The sequence below is a fragment of the Lygodium microphyllum genome, chromosome 13 (assembly GCF_053477565.2).
Source record: "Lygodium microphyllum isolate KBCC chromosome 13, Lygodium_microphyllum_v1.1.10, whole genome shotgun sequence".
Taxonomy (NCBI): domain Eukaryota; kingdom Viridiplantae; phylum Streptophyta; class Polypodiopsida; order Schizaeales; family Lygodiaceae; genus Lygodium; species Lygodium microphyllum.
In genome coordinates, this window is record NC_141147.1 from 134,673,114 (window position 1) to 134,677,482 (window position 4,369).

Sequence of the window (4,369 nt, forward strand, 5' to 3'; positions counted from 1 at the left end):
ATTAGTGCCACTCTGTATGATGGCCAAAAATCCTAGCAGGAAACAAATGCCCACTCCTTTCCATGTCCCATTTAGCAAATTGGAACTCCAGGGGATTCTTGAGTAATAAGGAAGTGAGCTGGTCACCAAGCTACTAATCTCAAGCTGCTCCAAGATCTCAGAGATGAGCCTAAATGGCAATGGACCAAAGTGCACGACCTAAACCTTAGATACAATTGGGCACTAATGACATATGAAAAGAGAGTTGAAAATGGAGACCTAGACGACAACAAGCTAACAGAGAGTAGCAATTTAGAAGACGAGTATGAGGACTGCTATTCCTCAAATAAAAGCAGTGAAGAAGAGACTGAGATGATAGAGTACGACACTAACAACCGAGTGATCGAACAAATAAAAGTAGACTCCAAGCTGTAGAGAGCCAATGCAGTTATAATTGAAAGAGGAGTCCTCATAACCGAATGCGATGGCACTTGGCTGGATCAGTTAGGTGTGATGGACTACAAACAAGCAAGGCTAGTCCAACCAAGTGTCATGCCTCTCTTCAGGACGGATTCAACCTCAGAGTTGCGGCCACCAAGGAAAACTCCATCCTCTAGCAAGGGTTGTGAGTTCAACTCAGAATCGGAGGTAAGCTCTGAGAGCGATCCAGAGATACCCTGACCACCTAAAACTAAATGCATTAAAGGGGACTTGCCAATCCACCTAAGGCGTAGATGGTTAAACTAGGGAAAGGGAGGATAACCAAAAGGGATGGAAGTCAAACAACAAAAGAAAACCCAAGACCTACCAAAGCGCTTCACTAAATTCAAGAAAGGAGATAGGGTAGTGATCTTGTTGGGCACACAAAGACAAGGATAGACAAGTGAACCGATAGAAGAACTTAGTAAAGGGAAGAGGAGAAGCCTTGACCCGTGTCTATAGCCAATGACCTAATTGAGCAAGAAGAGGCTGATCTTATTACTCTTGTAAGAGTACATAGATGTATTTGCCTAGTCCTTAAACAAACTCAAAGGAGTCGAATCTGAGGGTTGTAACACGTAGCATCCCAATGACTCCTAACGCAAAGCCAGTAAAGCAATGACCTTACCCAATAAATCCAAAGCATGCTCACACCATGAAGGAAGAAATCGATAGGCTATTGAAGGCGGGATTTATCTAGGAGATTGAGCATACAAATTGGGTGTCACCCATTGTGATTGTCTTGAAGAAGAATGGAAAAATCTGAGTGTGCATGAACTACAAGAAAGTCAACACCACGACTAAGAGAGATAATTACCCATTGCCTTACACAGAGCACATGCTTGAGAGAGTAGCAGGAAAAGAGGCCTACAATTTCCTAGATGGCTTCTCACGTTACAACCAAGTCCAAGTACACACTGATGACTAGCATAAGATAGCCTTTACCACGGAGTGGGGTGTATCTGCTTACATAGTCATGTTGTATGGGTTGATAAACATTCATGCTACCTTTCAGCATCTAATGTGCACCATCTTCAAGAACATGCTTAGGCGAGAGCTAGAAGTATTTGTTGACAATCTGTGCATGCACTCTAGCTTGAAAGAACACCTAAATAAGCTTCACACAGTCTTTGAATGATGTAGGCTCTATAGTCTCTCTTTGAATCCCCTAAAGTGCCAATTCTAGATGAAAAATGGATGCATCTTAGGGCACATGGTATCCAAGAATGGCATTGCAATTGACTTCTCGAAGATCAAGGTTATTTTTGACTTACCACCACCAACCAACTATAAGGGAGTTCAATGCTTTCTAGGACACACATGGTAGTATCAACGCTTCTCATTCTGAACCACGCATTGATTACTAGACTACTTTACAAGTTGTTGATTGTATTTGAGTGGACCAAGGAGTGCAACATGCTTATGAGGAGTTGAAAAAGACTCTCACTATCGCACCAATTTTACGAGTCCTAGGTTGGAACAAAACATTCCATGTGCATATTGATGTGTCAAAGTTTGTTGTTGGAGTTCTTTTGTGCCAGCCTAGTAAACATAACCTTGACTATCCAATGAGCTTTGCTAGTAGACAACTCACATAAACAAAGATAAACTACTCCAAAATGGAGAGGGAAGGTTTGGTGATGGTATTTGTTGTAAAGAAGTTTCGGCATTATCTTTTGGCCACGCCCTTTACTTATGTGTTAGCCATCAACCCTTGATTTATCTTGTCAACAAACATGGTAGATACTATGGCCTACAAGGTGCTACAGTTTTAACTATGGTGGCCCGCCCTATTCCACGATATTGCTAAATTTGTAAAGCATTGTGACAAGTGTCAAAGGACTAATGTTCCTATTTGTAAGGACAAAATGGAGTTGACCCCAGCCATCGCACGCCAACCATTTGAAAAATGGGGCATTGACTTCATTGGGCCAATTAATCCCACAACATAGTACTCCCAAGCCAAATCCATCATTGTGACGAAGGACTACCTTACAAAATGGGCTGAATCTTGAGCCACGAGAAAGAATGATGCCAGAACCATGGCTAAGTTCCTTTGGGAGCAAATGATCTCATGATTTAGTTGCCCCATCAAATTGGTTAGCGACCAAGGCACTCATTTCATTAATGAAGTGATTGCCCACTTGCTTTCCACCTTCTTGATCATCCATAGGAAATCATTATCCTACTACCCTCAAACTAACGGTTAGGCGAAGTCCATGAACAAGATCCTAGTGAATGTCCGCAGTAAGGTAGTATCTGCCTCATGCAACAACTAGGATAACAAACTCATGGCAACACTATGGGCCTGTACAATAGTCCATAAGACGGTAGTTGGGCAGGTACCCTTCAAGTTGACCTCCTATAGAACCGAAGCAATTCTATCAGTAGAGTTTTTCATCCCTAGCTTGTGAGTGGTAGTACAAGAGCAATGGAAAGGAAAAGAAGCATGGATCGAACGCTTAGTAGAGCTGAAACATCTCTCCAATACACGACTCCTAGCTACTCATGCGCTAATCTGTGAGAAGGAAAGATGCAAGAGTTGGTTGTCAAGCATGTCAAATGAGTGAATTCGAGCAAGGAAACCTAGTATTGCTATACTCTCAGTAAAGGGACACAAGCAGAAGATGAAATTCAGAGAATTAGGACCTTTCAGGGTCCACAATATTAGTCGAATAGGTAATATAGAGCTCAAAACCTTAGAGGGAGAGGGCATAGGCTTCTCTAACGGCAATCATCTCAGAAGTACTATCCTCCAACCCATCCATTGCACGAGCCGCCCATGTTGCAAGTGCCTGTCAACATGAGAGTAGCTGCCATAACAGAATTTGAGGATATGGACAAGGAGGCAATAGAGCTTGCTTATCTACAAATCATAGTCCTACTCAAAAGACATGCACTTTTGATGCGCTCATTGATGAGGGGGCTGACTTCAACATCCTTACTCACGAGCACTGGACTCTCATTGGTCAAGCCCAACTCCAGCCCCCCACAAATGTGAAGCTCAACCCATTTGGGGGACAATCCTACCCTCTACTAGGGAAATACAAAGTGGTGGTCTCTATTGAGACTCAAAGTCTACCCATGATTTTCTATGTGCTACCTAATATCAAAAGCATAGGTAAGGAATTGCTGCTATGACGTGCTTTTAAGAAGCTGCGCACATTGCAATATTGACTACGACTTATAGCACATTCAGCTGGCCATTGGCACTGTAAGGATAGTAATGGCTTTCATCAAGGGCAGCATGGCTCCACCCAAGCCCGCAGTGCCATCGATAGTAGTATCTAACACAAAGTCTAAGAAGGGGGTCATGACTTGTTCCACCCTGCCAAAGACTGACCAATCACAACCCAAGGGAAACACAACCAAGGCTGCTAAGCAACAACTAAAATAGGTACCTAAGTGGCAATCACCGCCATCATCTAAGAGTTGACCCGCAAGGACCCATAACTCCCTAATAGCACATCCTAAGCATAGGGGACACATTTGGCACTCTAGAACCTGACAAGAACAGTAAGCTGCGATGGGTATCTATGGTCCTATTGTGCGCACAAGGCTACTATGAGGGGAACAACTGGATTTGGGTACTTGAGATCAAGAGTGGCACATGTGCCCCCTCAACTAACTACTACTAGCCCATCTCCAAAGATTGGTGAGCCACCTAAACCGGCTAAAGTGCTTGAGTCAAAAACCAAACCTATCGAACCTCAACAGGTCTACCAACCAAAATCGCAACTAGCTATCCCTAAATTGATTCAATCTAATGTTGTTAGCACCCTGATGGCTTCATAACTAACAAGCAACACCACATTTGTGCCCCCCCAAACCAAGCCCCTCACATAAGCGCCTAACCCGCACCCTAAGGATTAGTCGAAGTGACAGACACCACTTGTTGAGTTATCCAACC